Source organism: Mauremys reevesii, linkage group 5, assembly GCF_016161935.1.
Source record: "Mauremys reevesii isolate NIE-2019 linkage group 5, ASM1616193v1, whole genome shotgun sequence".
NCBI lineage: Eukaryota > Metazoa > Chordata > Testudines > Geoemydidae > Mauremys > Mauremys reevesii.
The window spans coordinates 62,283,974-62,302,266 of NC_052627.1; the positions used below are offsets into that span (position 1 = coordinate 62,283,974).

Sequence of the window (18,293 nt, forward strand, 5' to 3'; positions counted from 1 at the left end):
TTTTCACTTTATGAACAGACTTTTTTGTTCAGTCCCTCTAGATTTCGGTCTGGGTAGTACTCATGGGTGCTGGAACTAGGGGTGCTGCCAGCCCCCCTGGCTTGAAGTGGTTTCCATTACATACAGGGTTTACAGTTTGGTTCAATGGCTCTCAGCAGCCCCACTATAAAAATTGTTCCAGCACCCCCGGTAGTTCTGACCATGACAGTAAGCTTCCCTGTTCACTGGCTAGTAAGAGGTTAATGGAGCCCTGGGGAGACTGTGGAGAAAACAGCCGATTAGAGAGGGGCTGTGAGGAGCAGCCAGTCAGGGAGGGCAGACTCATATAAGAAGGGCTGCTGAGCAGAACAGCTGCAGTTGTTCCCTGGAGCTCAAGGAGGGAGTACTGACTGCCTTGCTGGAGGAGGCAAGCTAGCACCTTGGACAGAGAAGCGCTGTGCAGGATCAGGGGAGAAAGTATGAGCTCCTGGCTGACTGCTAAGCTGAGGCCCTGAGATAAGAGCAGAAAAGGTGCTGAGGTTTAGGGAAGTGGTCCGTGGAAGTAGACTGAGAGGTTGGAAGGGATGCAGTGCATGGCTGCCATTTACAGGGTCCCTGGGCCAGGATCTGGAGTAGTGGGCAGGCCCGGGTCTCTCCCTCCCTCACCACTGAAGAACTGTGATACGTTCCCCCAAAAGGGGGAGGAGGGGCACAGAATGTGGCACAGCTGGAGGGCTGTGTCCTGAAGAGGATGTTGTGGTCCTTAGAATGACATGAGTCCACAAGCAGAAGTTACAGTGGTGAGACATCACCAGAAGAAGGTGCACTGGCTAGCAGAGCTAATCCCTGGGACAGCCAGCAGGAGGCGCTGCAGAGGTAAGTTGCACCCCATCACAGAAGGATTTTATAGGAATTGTAGGAAGAGGGAAGTTCAAGATCATGAATGATATCATGGTTATGGGGTTATTTAGTAGCTTCAGCTCTTAACCAGAGCTTCAGTTTTATCTTTCTCAACATAGCCATCAATCTAGAAACCACTGCACTAACTAAACAGCCCTCATGTTCCACCACAAAAGTAGGCAGCATTTAAAAAGCAACCCAACCTAATAAATAAACTATCAGCCATCTCTAAAATATCTGTGGCTGCCCTGTAATGTCAGTTCATTTCCATGTGAAACCTGGCAAATTTGGAAGCAGCAGCAGCAGCAATGTTTATCAGTTCAGCTCCTGTTCGCATTTCAAATACAAATCCACATTTTCAGGAGTTTATAGCCAAAATAAAAATGTGTTGCAGACTGAATTTGGCATGAATAAACAGAATTTAAAATGGCAGTATGAAGGAGGTATAAAAAGTAGTTATTCTGCATGCCTCATGGGTTCTTTTCTACCAGTAATGATATTATAAAGCTCTGAGCATGTAAACATAATTCCCTCTCTTGGTGCTAGACTTGAGGACATGGGGTTCTATTATGTAATTTCAGCCAGTAAGTGGTTGACAGTACATCAACTTTTTAAACTACACTCTGTTCCAGTCATTTTGTTTGGCAATGTGTGAAAACTGATTTCCATAGTTGCTGTTGTGGAAGGAAAATCAATCTCAAACAGTGTGGTGAGGACATGATAGTTAAGCACATTGGACTGACTTTTCAAAAGTGGGTGTCCAAAGTTAGGCTGCTTGTCACACAGTGAGCTGGCCCTTTAAGAGGAATGAAGCTCAGTTGCACCTGTGCCAGTCTTAGTCCACCTCTCCAGGTGGAAGGAATTAATAGAGGGTTCACATGACAGAAGCATATAATTCAGAACTAGGCCTACTGGGAGATACTATGGGCAGCATGAGCTCAGTGATGGAAAATCTCAAAGGTGTAGATGGGTTGTAGGAGTTATCTAGACATAAAGCCTTGTTGTAGCTCCTGGGCAGGAGGCTTAGAGAGTGTAGTATTCAGGGAGTAGAGCTATCTAGGTGTGGGGAGCTACAGGAAAGTCTCAGCAAGGACAGAACTAAGAACCCTACAGCAAGAATTGTGAGTAGAGCTATGAACATGATTGACTTATTGGTTTGCTGGTATTCAAAAAACATTTTTGGTTGAACTGAAACTTTTTGGGATTCTTGGTGAATTTGGAAAAAAGTAGAAAATGTTTGGGGGTTGAATGGAACATTTGTTTAGTGCTTAGGCATTTTGAACACTGCTTAGTAAAGGCAAAGGAAGTGAAGGGCTTGACTCACAAAACCAGGGAGGTGGTGCTGACCTCAAAGGGAGCTAGGCACCTAATTCCTCTTAGGATTCATTACCCTAAATCCTCTTGTAGTTAACTTGGCCAGGGCTTTCTCAAGGAAAAACCACAGATGAGGAAGTAGTAGTATTGGTGGTGCTGCAGTCCCCTCTAGCTTAGTGCTTAGAACATTTATCCAGCATAAGAGACCCAGATTCAAATACCCACTCTGCCTGATTCAGAGCAGGGACTTGAAACCAGGTTGCCCACCTCCCAGATGAGTGCCCTATCCATTGGGCTATGGGAGGGTATTCTGGTGTGATGGAAATTATTCTTTTTTTCCTCTGTGTACTACTTAAATAGTCAATTGGGCAGAAAGAGAAGTACCCATGGATAGGGTACTCACCCATTATCTGGAAGACCTGGGTTCAACTTCCTGCTTTGAATCAGCCAGATTGAGGGGTTGAACCCAGGTGTCACTCACTGAGTGAGTGCTCTAATCACCATAGCCTTCTCCTCTGCCTTTTGTGCAGGTGTGCTCTGAGCACTGGATCAGGCCCTGAAGGTGAGATAGGCAGAGGAACAGCTATTTTATGAATCCCACTGGGATTTAGGTGTGCATGGGCTAAGAGTCAAATTGTTCAGTGGTGTCAGGACATAGGTAGCTTTTCATGTGTCCACCAGCAAAAACTCAGGTGCCTATAGGGGTAAGTGGTGGTTTTGTGAATGCCACTGGTCCTTAAATGTTGCAATTAGGTGCCTAGCTCCCCCTTGTGAATCTAACCTATTTTCTGTAGGATCTTGAACCAAAAAAAATTTGGATGTGATAGGAGAGGAGTGATCAGACTTTTCTAGGCCAATGTCTCTTTCTTGGATTTCTCCCTCTAGTTCAGAGTGAAAGAATTTCACTTCCTGCCAGGATGCCCTATAAATGAAAAGGTGGGCCTGTTCATTTTTATTCCCCTAAAACAAATTCCTCCTACACTTCAAAGAAATTTGATATTTTTGTGTCTTTAGAGGTATATCAAGAAAAGTACTGGAAAAAGTCAGAATAATAGGAAACTAAAAAATAAGTAGCAAAGTGAACAATAATATTTAGAAAACTGTGTTTTTGGGATGTGGGGAGGAATTGTACCTCTTTCTAAACTGGACACCACCTCCAATTGAATACTAAATCTGAAAAATGTATTTCATTTTTAATAGCCTTACTGCTGTCTCAACAAAGTAGCAAAAATCTGCCTCCTTCTCTCTACATGGATTTCCTCAAACCCATGAAAACTCCTTTTTGGATGGAAGTGCTTAAATAGTTTGAACTATAAGAATCCACTGAACTCTAGGAAGGAATTCTCCTCTGAGGTGGATCTTCCTCTGTCCTTTGAAAACTGAAAACACATCTGGGAAATGTTAGATGCACATCTACACATCCAGTTCTATGTATACAAAATAAAACATTTCACTGATGTTACTAGGGCATGGACTGATGTAGAGAGCATATCTAACTGATTCTAATGAGTAATGGAAGTGTCATCTAAACAAGTTTTTCACATGATTTGGGGTTCTTCAAAACTTGACACCATCTGTTTGAACCATTTTGCATCTACTTAGAACTTTAACTTAACTCTTCATATTATAATGTAATTATACACTGAAAGGTTAGTGTAAAAATGAGTTTCCATGTCAATGGTTTTCATATCAACTTTGTTGACAAGTAAAAGTTTTTGGTTTTGTTTTTCCTCCCCATGTATCCTCTAAATTCCACCTGAATCTGTTGTCTTTCTGGATCACACATAATCTGTGTACTATGCAAGAGTAATGTCACCATATTCACTATACCAGTCAGGAAGTTAATGCAACTGAAAATTAACTCTGCTGATGCTATAGAAGCCAGATAAAAATCCAGGTCATTGTCTCAAGTTGCTCGTAGAGTATATATTTCTGAATACACACAGACAGCACTCTTTTTAAGAGATGGTCACTTTTGTGACTTTAAACATTATGCATGGTCTAACTGGTTTCAAACTCTTGACTTTTTTTTTTTCTTTTTTAGAACCAAACCTTGTTTTACTCCTGCTGTCTGATTGGAACTGTAATTGATCATGCTGAAATAGCCTGAGAGAGACTGTTTCCAAAACTTTGGCAGGGACAGGTAGCAGAAGTGCTGGAAAGCTGATCAAAGCCTGCTCTTACAAACTTCCAGCCCAATTTTGCACATAGAAGTCTTGGCTAACTCAGGTAAACTTCAAATAAGTGCCTTATCCAAACTGAACATGGACTTTGAACCTTTTCAGAGCTGCACAATAATAAATAGGATTCCAGAAACCTGAGTACTACATGATGGCCATGTTAATACATTAATCTCACTAACAATAGCCAGGAAAGTAATTAACCTCCTTATTCTTGAATCAAACCACTGCACTGAAATTATAACACAACTAAATACATACCCACAAAAACTGCAAGTTGGAATGAAGTGTTAAACATTAGTAAGCTTACTCCCCACCCACTGTTATGGAGTTAGCTTTAAATTTATCAAATCCAATTAGAATGAAAATTACGCTGCCAGAAGAAATTGATTAGCAGGCAGTATAGACTCAGGCCCTGTGTAGCTGGGAAAACTGTAAAATATAATGACAGTGTGTGCTCAATTCTAGGTTAAAGAATGAGGTAATATAGAATATGCTAATAAAATCAAGTCACTAAACAATAGATGACTATAAAGAAATAGGGAAGGAATTAAGAAATGCACTTCTTGCACGGGCACGATATCCAAATCATTGGAAACACTCACTCCTCTCAGGAAGATCCTAAACTCTATCTGACAGCTGGCTGGGTTGAGAGAGAGAGATTTTTATACTATTATGTCAAATCTTCAGGTAACTTAACCAATACTCAGAGCAAATAAGTTCACAGCTGAGTTCCCTGAGCTCATAATATTTTAGTCTAACTGTGTTTATAGTCTGCTCAATGTTTTTGTTTGTGATTCTCTATTTTTTTAATGATGCCAGATAAATTTAGCTTTTGTTTTAGATAACTTGGATCACCTGTGTGTAATGTTCCTGGGGACCATCACAGCTAGGTGCCACCTAAAGAAGTAAATTGGCTTCTGAATTTACCTCACTTCTGCTTCTACCACTAATGGGGTTTCAACCCTCAAGCAAAGGAAAAAGCTTGTGATTCCCCTCCTGAAAGCTAATGTGAAGAGGTTGGCTACAGTAAGTGTGGGCATGTGGTCCCAAAGCCACAAAAGCACCTAGGAGCATAACTTACCACTTTAGGAGCCTGAATACAAAATTTAGGTGCCATGGAGATCCTCAGTCCATGCTGAGCTGCTTCCTAATCCATTAGGCATCTGAACTCACTTGCTTTCTGAATTTTCCCATAGAAAGCACCTAAGCTTCTGCCTGTGGGCATGCACATTGCTGCCTCATGCCTACAGGGCTCAGTCAGGTAGGTGTGCTCCGAATATGCATACCAGATTGGGTCCCATACAAAATCTGGCTGGAGTAGAAAATGCTTCCTCTGTGCCACCTCCTTTATAACTTTTAGCCCAGTGGTTGGAACACTCACCCACAATGTGGGAAACTGCCTGGTGGGGAGAGAAGATTCGAACAAGGATGTCCACCTTTTAGGACAGTACCCACTGATATGATGTGATATTCTGATGTGGGGCTTCTGGTCTCTCCTGTTGAAGCTGTTTCACTTTGGGTAAATAACTAGTCATTAGAGCAGGCCAAAGAGTCCGTCCTTCCTCTGACCCAATGAGTATTTAAGTATGACTATTAGCTAGCTTAAGTGGTTCCCCAACTAGCATACTAGCTTTTTGTGGATCTCATTCTTGGGTGCCTGTCTCTCTTCCCTGCCCCCAATTCATTGTATAGTGAGCCTGGGCACCTAACTCAGGCTTTGCAGATTCTGATGACTTTCTAGATCCTAAAAGTTTAGGTATTGTAACACTGAGCATCACAATGCCAAAGTCCCTTTGTGGGTCCAGGCCATGAAGAACTCAATAACTGGAAGGGTACTAGACCTGATTAAATGCAATTTTATTTGTAGAGTTTTTAATCTGACTTTAGGATCCTTTTCCAGTAGTAGACAATTGAGGTCAGATTTTCCTTGAATACTGACTTAACACTCCAGGCCAGGGGTGATGGATTATTCCTAAAAGTGGGGTGGCCATGAGGCTCTGCCCCTCTTCTCTTCTCCCCCTCTCCCCCCTTCTGGTCCTTCCCACAGCCAAGCTGGAGTTAGGCCGTGGAACTGCAGACCCTCCACCTGCCCAGTCTGGTCTGGGGGTGGGACCTCAGCAGCTGAAGAACTGCAGCTGTGGGAAGCTCCCAGGCAGCTGTGGGAAGCCGTGGACCCTCCACCTGCCCTGGGCAGGGAGCCCTGGGGGTGGGGACATGGGAAGGGGCTACTCTGGGGCTCTCCTCACCCTAAGCTGGTGGAGGGTCCACAGCTGCCTGGGCAGCTCTTGGCCAGGCCAGGCTCCAGATTCTGGTCTGGACAAGGTGCAGGTCCTCAGGGGAAGAGGAGAGGTGGGGACTGGGCTATGATCCCTTGGCTCCACCCTGTTCCAGAGCCCCTTCTCCAGGCCTAATTCCATTTCTCCAGTAGGCCTCATTCTCCAGTGCCTTTACACCATGGGCTAGATCCTCTGAGTGCAAACTGGACTATCTGCATAGATATCAGTGGAACAACACCTGTTTACACCAGCTGAGGAGCTGGCCCCTTGTGTAGTCACTTACAACTCTGAAAGACATAGTAGAGAATGATGCCATACAGTCCCTTGCTATGGGCTGTACTTGAATGTTACAATCAAGCTCATAATTATCTAAGGCAACTGTGCTTTTTTTGTTTTCTTCAATCATTATACAAATCTAAGCAGGTCAGCAGTTTCTTTCAACCATATCAACTAAGGCTAGGGATGCTTTGCAGTTCAACACACCTTACAGGTTAACTGGCATTCTCTTTGCTGTTTAAAAATTACAAGTGATTGGCCTACACTTAAAGATAGCTCAACATAGCTAAGCCAGTCAGGGTGGAAAAAGCACACCCCTGATTGTCATAGTTCATAGAATTCAAGATCAGAAGGGACCATTATGATCATCTAGTCTGACCTCCTGCAAGATGCAGGCCACATAAGCCAATCCACCCACTCCTTAAGCAAGCGACCCCTGCCCCATGCTTTGGAGGAAGGCGAAAAACCTCCAGGGCCACTGCCAATCTACCCTGGAGGAAAATTCCTTCCCGACCCCAAATATGGCGGTCAGCTGAACCCCGAGCATGCGGGCAAGACTCTCCAGCCATACCCTCTGGAAAAAGGCTAACAATATCCTATCATTGACCCATTGTACTAATTACCAGTGTGGCACTTAATTGACCTATTGACTAAGCCCGTTATCCTATCATACCATCTCCTCCATAAACGTATCTAGTTTAATCTTAAAGTCATGGAGGTCCTTCGCCCCCACTGTTTCCTTCGGTAGGCTGTTCCAGAATTGCACTCCTCTGATGGTTAGAAACCTTCGTCTAATTTCAAGCCTAAATTTCCTGACTGACAATTTATATCCGTTTGTCCTCGTGTCCACATTAGCACTGAGCTGAAATAATTCCTCTCCTTCCCTGGTATTTATCCCTCTGATATATTTAAAGAGTGCAATCATATCTCCTCTTGTCCTTCTTTTGGTTAAGGAAAACAAACCGAGCTCCTCAAGTCTCCTTTCATACGACAGGCTTTCCATTCCTCGGATCATTCTAGTAGCCCTTCTTTGTACTCGTTCCAGTTTGAATTCATCCTTCTTAAACATGGGAGACCAAAACTGCACACAATACTCCAAATGAGGTCTTACCAATGCCTTATATAATGGGACTAGCACCTCCTTATCCCTACTAGAAATACCTCGCCTAATGCATCCCAAGACCGCATTAGCTTTTTTAACGGCCACATCACATTGCCTACTCATAGTCATCCTACGATCAACCAGGACTCCTAGGTCCTTCTCCTCCTCAGTTACTTCCAACTGGTGCGTCCCCAGCTTATAACTAAAGTTCTTGTTAGTCATCCCTAAATGCATAACCTTACACTTCTCACTATTGAATTTCATCCTGTTACTAATACTCCAGTTTACAAGGTCATCCAAATCTCCCTGGAGGATATCCTGATCCTTTTCCGAATTTGCAATACCTCCCAACTTGGTGTCATCCGCCTATACCAGCCTAACCCCTGTGCAGACACAGCTATGTTGATGGACCAATGCTTCTATTGATGTTGCTAATTTTGTTTGAGGAGGTGTGTTCCTACTGACTGGGGGAGGGAGGAACCCTTAAGTGGTGTAGGTTGTGTAAACTACTGGGTTATACCAGCATAGCTGTGGCACCATGGCTAGCTAGTATAAGCTCATAGTGTAGATATAGCCCAATAATCCTCACAGAATAGACCAGGGGGCCTGCCCAGAAACTGTACTGAGGCTTTGGCTACACTTGCATTTCAAAGCGCTGCCGCGGCAGCGCTTTGAAGCGCTAAGTGTAGTCAAAGCACCAGCGCTGGGAGAAAACTCTCCCAGCGCTGTCCGTACTCCACCTCCCTGTGGGGAATAACGGACAGCGCTGGGGCTTTGACTACACTGGCGCTTTGTAGCGCCGCAATTTGCAGCGCTGCAGAGGGTGTGTTTTCACACCCTGCTGCAGCGCTGCAAATTTGTAAGTGTAGCCAAGCCCTGAGTGAGGACTAGGGACAGGGAAAGACTAGGATGAGTGTGGATCCTAAGGAGCTAGCAGAAGATGTCAGGGTCTCCACAGCAGCCATCCCCCTGTCCTCCTCACATACACTCATCCTGCTCCCTGGCAGAATGGCTAGGCCACAGAGTTCTGGTCCTGCTGACCTTAAAAATGTTTAACATCCTCATTAGTCACTAATGAGCTGAAGGCAGTGCCTCATCCTTGTGTGACATGAATATAACATCCTACTTTACTCAGAAAAGTCTGCAGGGCTAGTGTGAAGATCATGTATGATATCCCATGCCCCATTCAATTCAGTCACTCCCTAGTCACTTAGTTCCCACTCCCCACAGACTATGCAGGAAAGAGGTCCCACAGAGGCAGTGAGGGGAAATCCATATTTAGAGAATCCCTTCCATACATGGTGGCTGAGGAGGACAATCTATCTTCCCATGCATATTTTTAATTCTTATACCATTACACTTGTAAAGCATAGTATTTAAATCATTTTCACAATTTCAGACTTTCTCATGAATTTGTTTGAACTCTATCATCAGAGTATCAGGATCATATAAAAATACTTTCACACTGTGATAATCCTAATTCTGCTTTATTGCTCTGGGAAGAGCACTTTCATCTAGGCAGGGGTCCTTAATTCAGATCACTTTACGGTCACTCAAGTTTGTCAACTAGCATTTAGTAATCAGTAAATTATAAAAATGCATCCAAAGCTAGAAATTCTAATAATCCGTTGTTTAAACATCAATTCAAAATGCAATTTCCCCAGATTATTAATACAAAATATCTACTTTTGCACATGTGCACATACAAAATGTGACATTAACAAACCCTCAATATACACACCAATGATTTAATAATGGCCTTTACTTTCTTCTGAAATGCATCCCCTAGTTAGAACAACAGATAATGAATTTACCTTTTTTCTTCAAGTTTACCAAACTGTTAAGTTTTAAACAATAAACTAAGGTAAATATTTTAGGATTCTAATTCCCTAATGTATCAAGCCAAGCTATGATTTTTTTTCTGATTATCTGACACTAAAGCTATTTAAGTATTCAATGCTTTGCTACGTCCTGCCTGGAACACACTTCCTTAACTTTGCCTCTGCATGTTCGCTACCACTTCCTGTTTAAGCTGTAATGGGCTGGTCTCAGTTCATATAGTGAAGAGTTCTCCCCCCCTCCCCCCGCCCTCCTGCCCCCTGCTACATTGCACATAACAAATGCCAAGGTCTCAGCACTCTTAATAGTCACTTTGGAGCAGAGCTAGCGCTAGGCATAAGAAGACTAAGCAATTGCTTAGGGCCCAGAGCTGCTCAAGGGAGCCCCTTATTAATTATTAGTATGTGTTTGGGGGATGGGGGACGGACAAAATAGTCCTACTTAGGGCCCTCAATGGGCTAGCACTAGCACTGATTAGGAGGAAGAGCATCTAGTCATTAGGCACAAATAGTGCTAATCCTCACTAATAATGCCACAAGTGTCAGATGTATTGTAGACAGAATTCTGTGTGGCTGAAGTATTGCAGCATGCAGTGCAAGCTGTAACCACCATGGGACTTCTGGTGTGCCTCAAGCTGTTCCAGATCTTGGAGACTGCAGTACACTTGCATTCTGTGAGTGGCTACTGGCCCTGCAGCATGTAGACTGGAAGCAGCAGAGTGAGGAGTCAGACACAAAATAGACTTCTTGGGGGCATAATTCAGGTTTGCACCACAAAGGCAGAGTACAGGGCTAGCTATACCTTGAAGCCCCTGCAGTGTATGGGCTGTAAACAGCCTAGAGAAGAGGCACAGAACAGAGAAGTGTGGCTTTTGAGAGGTTAATTCAAATCTACCCAAGAGAGGAAGTATGTGCTCTCTGCATGGTCCTTCCCTGCTGTCTCCGCAAGCCAAGCAACAAGTGGAGTGTGGGAGGGAAGAGAATAGGGTACAGCTAGATTTGAAGGAGACAGATTCAAACTAGGAGAGAACAGTCAGGAGGAGACAGACTGACTATTTTTCCTGATTCTTGTTAATTGTCCCAGTTTTTCTTTCTGGACAGGAGGGAGGTGGGAGAGGGAAGACGACCCCTTTTCTTTTCGCATCCCCAGCAATCGTCCATATCAGCCACTGAAATACTACCCTATGATAGATCCCCCACCTTTTGACCACAGCATCTCAGGTTGTCCTCTTTGAAATTATAATCAACATACAGCAGAAGAGTGGAAGAGGAGAACTAAGGAGTTGGGCTGTACCTTGGAACCTGTTACTTTTTCTTGGGCACTGAGTGCTGAGAAATTTTCAATCCTTTGTTCCCAACATGAACCTTATTACTCAGACACAAGTAAACATACAGTTAAGGAGCTGTAGTGAATTAAACCATGCATATGCTTTCTGTAGCTCTGGTACACTTTCTGGTTAACTTAAAATAAAGTTCTCACCTGGAGAGCAGTATATTCAAGTATAGAAAAGTTTCTTAGGCTAGAGCTGATGTTGCATGTGAATTCTTTAATTTGCTATGAATGCTCCATCTGTCTGTTCACATTCAGTGGGAATCTTGAGAAATAGAATTTTCAGTTCGGTTCAGCTGATGTAAAGACTATAGGTTTTAATAGTAATAGAAGTTGATTCCTTTATGGATTGAAAGTATGAGACTCAAAGGAATATGCCTATTTCCTAACTGGTCTTGGATGTTATCTAAGAGAAGATCTACTTTAGTGGTAAGCTTTCCTCATTCTTTCAGTGTTCAATGAGGAAAGGAAGCAAAAGTTTTGAGACCATGTTTTATTCATAACTGAGGGTATGCTCACTTTAATTCCCATTTAAAAAAAAAATCCTTAACAAATCATCATAGAAGACACTCTTTGTGGGTATTCACACCAGGACAGACAAAGTCAAATAATACAGATGCATGGAATCAACCATGAAGGGCAAGATTATGGGCTTGCGGAAACTATTGTACATTGAGGTACAATGGGAGGCAATAGAAGTTTATCTATCCAATCTCTAGCAGCAGATCAAGTCCACAATCAGAAAAAAAATTCCCAAATGCATTAATCAAATTTGTTTGAGCAATTAAAATAAAATACTGGATTGATTGGGAACAAATTGTTGCCTCTAAGATCACTTTCTGCATTTGTGGGAATAATGCCTCTTGCCACTGCCTCCACCCCTTAATGTGGCTATTACTCAAAGCCAGAGTTTAGTTCTAAAAAGTATCAAAGAAAGATGGCATTTAAAATTCTGGCTAAGGCCCTCATCCAAATCCCAGTGTAGCAAGTGGAAATGTGATTTCAGCAAGCATTGGATCAAGTCTCTCTTGCTGAAAGAAAAATGCATTATAATATGTCGCAAAAAATGCCAGTGGTCAATATGTGATTAAAAAAAACTTCAAAAGTTACAGCAAGGTGAATTTATTATTGTAATAAGAAACCCTAGACACTTTTTTGGAAAGGCTTAGCTATGTAGATTAACCAAAGGAACTTCTTTCCAACGTTATTTGAATTTCACTTTTAGGGTCTATATTGAGCTACAATCTTAGTTTCTTCTCTTCAGAGGCTACTAAAAGATTACAATTAAATATAGAAACATGACAAAATACAAGCATGTTTCCAAGTGTTTGACTCATTTTCTAGACATCTCTTACCATAAGTGAATAATATGCAGTGAGTATTTCTTTCTGAAGGCAATAACTTTTTTTTCTTCACAAAACATCCCATGTATTCCCATACCCTTCTGACTGTGGCTGAAGATATAGTATTGATATTTTTCATCTGTGTTGTGCTTTGAGGAGTTCAGAACAGTCATACACTTAAGTATGTGTAAAGTACTTACTATGATTCAGAAGATGTCCTATATTAACATTAATGTTCATATAGTGTTACTGCTGTACAGTACAAATCTATACAAAATGTATCATTAGTATTTTTTCTTAGTGAGGTACTGATGATGCCTTTATAAAGAGTTATTTCAATAAATGTTAGGTCAAAAAGAAAATAAAGAAGCCCAAGCCTAGAATGTTTCATAGGGATATGAAGCTTTGGAGCCAGTTGTCAAGCCCTGGTGTCCATGCTCTGGAATGCCTGATGCCAATACCTGTACCCTTGTGGGTGATGCTGAATAGATACCAGAGACACTGACTGAATTGGAGGGGGGTGTTTGGGGTAGAGTGAGGAAGGTTCCCCATGGCTGAGTGCCAGCTGTGGGAAATGTTAAAGGGCCATGTTTCCCAAAAACTGTGCTTTAGGCTGACCATTCTAAATGCAGCTGAGAGAGGTATCAAGTCAGAGATCTGCCCCCTCCACCAAGGCAATTGGAAAGGGACAAGAGAGATTTCTTATGACTCCACAAAATATAAAGTGTGGTATGGAAATGCCAGCCTGTGGAGACTGGCCTGAGCATTTTCTCTCCAAGACAGATCTGTGTTGTAGAGTTGCTCCTGTGCTGGGAGAAGGAGGTGCAGAATGCATGGAGATAAACATGGGGATTAAGAAAATCATGCACTCCCAGCACCGGGCCCAACAATTTGAAGATCAGTCAGGTGTAGGGTTGTTTTACATAGGGAAGCATAATTCCTTTACCTCTATTTCTTGTGTAACTAGGGGCTAGGATTTGACCCTTAATATTTAAAGATTGTCAGTTTCAGCATGACAAGCAAAGATGCACATTTACTATGTGTTCCTTTATTTTTGCCTCTATCCCTACTTTTTATTCCATTTTAGATTCAAGCAGGCAAACCTTATGGCAGGCCTACACATTATACTGTGTCCTAGTTGCAGATGCCTACCTGTGGAAGTCCATTTATTTGTAACTTTAATCCCTGAACTTGTTCAAATAAATAGGTCAATAGCAGAGAATCATTGGGATAGATGAAATTAACTTACATCCCATCCATCTGTGTTTGCTGGCCAATGAGAATTTTTGCAGCATCATTTGGTACATACTCAGTAGCTGGCACTTAATTTAGATAGCATTCAACTGCATACCTCAAAATGTAAGGACCCAATATTGTTCCTTTTGAAGTGAATGGGAGTTTTACTATTCAAAATCAGTCTGTATGGGGATCAAGCCAAACACTCTCATGTCTCTCTCACACTAGATCTGTTAGTCTATAAGGTGCCACAGGACTCTCTGATGCTTTCTACAGATCCAGACTAACACGGCTACCCCTCTGATAATCACACTTCTGTATCTCTTCTTTGTTTCTTATACACTTAAAAGTCACTTCTAAACAAATATCTACCCCCCCCCCCAAAAAGCTTGTAAATGATTCCTAGGACAAAATAAAGCTTAAAATTAAATAACATTGGTAGAGATGCTGATAGATGAAATCTCTCAAACAGCACATGCTGTTTGATAATCATTATATAGCATTTGATATATCAACTTCTTGTTTTCTCCTGTTTGTTCCCATTATGTTTAGTCTGCAAGGGAAACCTTTCCTGACTCTTGGAGGTTTGTGTTGGCCCATCAATTTTATTTTTTTATTTTATTTAGAAGCCCCATGCTCACAATAAAATCTCATAGCACTGGCATACAATAGAAAGGAATAAGAATGTTGATGACAGAAGTGGCACCAGCGGGATCTCTGTTATTCTTAGCTACAAACTCTTCCAGTCTGAACAATAGCTTGTGTTTTTGTTTTTGTTTTTCCTCCCTTTGATTTCACCACCATTATATTGTCAGCTTCTCAGGGCTGGAATCTCATACCTTAGATGTGTGGAAAAGCTACAATCAGAAGTGGCAGGTAGGCAGGAAGTTTGCAATCAGTTATCAAAACTGAAGAGTCAATAAGAAACTTCTAAGGTCAAAAGATAAACGGTTTCTGAGTTTTTTGAAGTGCAGCTCTCTATTCCGACTCAATCCACACTTTATCTACTGCTGACCTCATATCTATGGAAGGAAAGGAAAAAAAGTTAGAAAAAAAATTAGGACTATCTGTAATTCTAAAACTCCATAAGATATTAATAGCAGGGTTTTCATTTTGTGTTCCCAAACTCAATAAATTAGATACTCATTGTTTCTAAGTAGGAGGTAGGACCCTATATTCCCACCAGAATCAACTATAAAAATTCTAATGACCTTCACGGGAGTGCGATTGGGGCCTTAATGATAACTTAATTAGTAACTTTGCTTCAGAACTTTTTCCCCCACAAAGTTTACTTTCCACATCTAGAATTGGTATGTTACAACAAACTAAACACACAATAGGCCAGATCAAGCCACTAATTTCTTTTTAACAGGATTGTATCAATTGATTTAATTAAATGCTGCTTCAAAGTTGGTACTTTTCTGTAAAAATAACAACTCAAACTTGAAAATATTTGTGGAGAAGTATTGGAAGTTGAAAAATGGAATCCAGACAAAGAAAAAATCAGTCCAGCAGCAATCAATTGAAAACAAATGTTTTTGCGTGCCTGTATAAGGCCACGGAAGCTGTAGATCAAGTTCATAGGTTGGGAGGGTTTTCTTTTCACTCCATCATTTTAGCTTTGCCAACCAGAATTATTTTCCATTTATTTGAATGTATGTAAGCTAATTCGAGTTCTGATTTTTGTGAATACATGGCATACAGGAGAAAATGTTACAAAATGACTATACATGAATGCCTTTAGCACAAAAATCAATCTAAAGGTATACCAAACAATTTTTTCTCACTTATTGTCCATGCACTGCAGCTTTCATTTGCTAAATTTCAAACTGGTAGGAAAAAAATTTGTGGATACATTTTTAGGCTCAAATGTTTCTTGTTCTGAATTTCAGGGTCATTTAATTGAGGTCTTCAAAGCAGCCTAGGGGATATGAACACACATCTTCCATCCAAATTTAATTAAATTCCATTTAAAATTAAATTATTCTTCATTTAAGTAGTTATTATGACATCAAGTATGTCATCAATCTTTCACTGGCTGAAGTGTTCACTTCCCTTAGAGGGAATTATTCAGTGTGGAAGGGGTTGCTATGGAATATCTGGAATTAGCAGATGAAAATATTGTCAGAGCTAACAAAATTGTATTGGAGGCACTAGGATTCAGGAACGAAGTTAGCCCCTAGTTCAATAGTTGCATTGAAACAGACGCACACTTCCAAAATAAAAAGTCAAGACTTCTTCCATTTAAATCATGTAGGCCCTCTTGAAAAGTTTACCCACAGTCATTAATAGGCCTCTTGAACTTTGCAGTCTTTTCTCTGACCTAGTTCCTTCCTTCCATAGTAGTGACTAGGAAGGGTGCTTCACTGTCTTTTTGAAGCATTTCAGTATTACTCCTCTGTCTACTGGTGCCTAAATAGGGAGTTGACATTATTCAAAAAATGTACTGGGGAAAACCTTGGTGCCTATTTTCAAGATTCTGGTGTGCAGAAGGTGTCTCCCAATTTTTAATAAAGTAGGAAATAATGTGCACTTAGAAGTTTGGGATGAAATCCTGTTGCAGAGTATAGATTATTTAGGACCAAATTATGTCCAGTTACCGTGTGTGTGTAAAGAGGGTACAGGACACAAGAAACCCCATCAAGTTCACCTGCCTCTGTATCCAGGCAGCAGGCAAGCATAATCATAGTGCTGGCACCCTAGTTCTTGCAACACTATCATCCTGTAAGGGGACAAGGAGGAATGAGGCGTGAGAAGGGACCTGTTGCCCCCAATTTCCACACCAGCCTGGTGAGCTGGCCAGATGCAGGGGGAGAATATTCTGCACTGTGCAGCTGGTACTGCAGCAGCCATACTGCTCCTGAGCCCTGCCTCAAGTACAATGCGTTCTGAAGACCATGCTAGGACGGTACTCTCACTATTGCCAACGTAGGAAATAACCTCAAAAGCACTGTCAATCCCAAATAGTGTGTAAGTCTTTAGGGCAGGGACTGTCTCATCATACGTTTTACACAAGCCTCCTAGCAAAATGGGGTCAGATCCATGACTGGGCTATTGCAATACAAATAATAATGAAAATAAAAGTAATTCATTTATAAAGATTTTGGCTGAAAAAATTTTCAATAAAAAATGGCCATTTAAAAAAAATTGGAGACTCTTCTTCTATGATAAGCTGAAAAGAAATTCAAGTGGTGGTGGAAAAAGGTATTTTTTAAAAAATTTCCACACATTTTAAAAAATTAAGAATATTTGTTTCTATACAGACTTTTAATTGAAAATAAGTATCTTATAAACAGCTATAGCTTTAAGCCTCGTTTTATTTCTTTCTCTGCACATTTTTTAAGGCATAACATATGTCTGGGTCTGAAAGTACTGTTTGTATTGCTGTGTTCCTAAAAGCTGTGATCAAAATCAGGGCCCAATTGTGCAAGGTGCTGTGCAAATATAAGAGGAGACAAACCTTGCTGAGAAGAATTGCTAAAGATCTTTATGGCTTTCAGTGATCTTATTTCATAACAATGGTACTGGAAGTAAAAGAATGGCCTTGTCCAGTCCTTAACCCTGCAGATCCCTGTTAAATACAGGGTCTCCTTCATGCATTAGCTATGACTCTATTGGGGGCAAGTTTGGACCTTGATTGTTACAAACTGACAGCTTGATACTGCAAACACCAACCCATGATTACACTTACTCCCATAAATAGTCCCACTGGAGTCAGGACTGGGGTGTTAGTAGTTCTAATACATGACTAATTTATTGTTGAATCTTTTCTATGCACACTAAGTTAATTACATTTCAAACTACTGTCTGCAATGTCACACTTGCACAGAATGTTTTATTTTCTAACATTTTTCTTGCATTATTAATATACACCAAATTGCTTGTACAGTTTTCCTGAGTAGCTTAGGTAGGTTAATTATAAGAATTCATAGTATGACACTAACTAAATAGGCCAAATTCTTATTTTAATTAGAGGATAAACTATGGTGTTTCATGTTTCAGTGAATGATTTGATATTCATTTTCTCAGCATAACCTTTTTCATAACTCTATGCCACTGAGATGGTGTGGAAGCAAATTTTTATTAACAGAATTTCCAATTCTGCAACACCATTTTAATCCTTTTAGAAAGAGGAAGATCCACAGGTTATTTGAATCTCTGGTTTTCTAACTTCATTTCAAGATAATGGTCTAAAGAGGCCAGTGCAGTCTGGATTTCTTACCCTCTGTCACTCCACCAGGATGAGCTTCCTTGCTTTTGCAAATCTGTATTCTGAATTCTATGTAAAAATGGACTGAGTTTTAAGAAAAAAATCATTAAAAACAATGCAAGAGTTTTTTTGTCTTTTGTCACAACTGTCAGAGCTTTGTTGATCAGGATATTGCTGGAGGGTTGGGCAGGTTATAAAGTGTGTTGCCTAAAGAGGAAACTGATGCTGGCAGTTGTGGGTATATTGAGCAATTGGTATTTTTGAGCAATCCTTGTTTGTTTGTTTAGCTTATATGGTGATCTTTTG

General features: G+C 41.1%; 1 protein-coding gene across 6 annotated transcripts in view; it reads left to right on the forward strand.

Annotated features, from left to right (window-relative positions):
* Window positions 1-1,791: 1,791 nt before the first annotated feature.
* Window positions 1,792-18,293, forward strand: part of GLRB (glycine receptor beta) — a 115,510-nt gene continuing 99,008 nt past the window's right edge. For 2 of the 6 annotated variants that reach the window (XM_039542376.1, XM_039542384.1), the window contains exons 1-3: window positions 1,792-2,000; window positions 4,238-4,422; window positions 5,218-5,402. The gene's annotated coding sequence lies outside the window, so the exon portion shown is untranslated. Of the gene's footprint in view, window positions 2,001-4,237; window positions 4,423-5,217; window positions 5,403-5,426; window positions 5,638-18,293 lie in introns of those variants that run through there. The other 4 variants (XM_039542378.1, XM_039542379.1, XM_039542377.1 and 1 more) reach the window with 4 other exon arrangements.